The following is a 235-nucleotide window of genomic DNA, read 5'->3' as shown; positions in this document are numbered from 1 at the left end:
GGGCTACGCGTGAGCGGGTCGGAACGCGATATAGCCAGCCACTGCGCCAGAGGGGCGACGATGCCTTGGAGTTGGATGAGACACAGGGTGGTGATGAAGACCATGGGGGGAGCCAGAGTCATCAGGCTGGCTGGGGACACGGCGGTGGGGGATCCGGCTGGGGTTGGGGTGGTGGTGCTGGATGGTCTGGTGGAGGGGGTGGTGCAGGTCCCTCTGGCTGGGGCAGTCAGTCTGG

Source organism: Arachis duranensis, chromosome 5 (genome assembly GCF_000817695.3).
Source record: "Arachis duranensis cultivar V14167 chromosome 5, aradu.V14167.gnm2.J7QH, whole genome shotgun sequence".
Taxonomy (NCBI): domain Eukaryota; kingdom Viridiplantae; phylum Streptophyta; class Magnoliopsida; order Fabales; family Fabaceae; genus Arachis; species Arachis duranensis.
The sequence above is the reverse complement of the archived record's forward strand: the minus strand, read 5'-3'. Positions refer to the sequence as shown.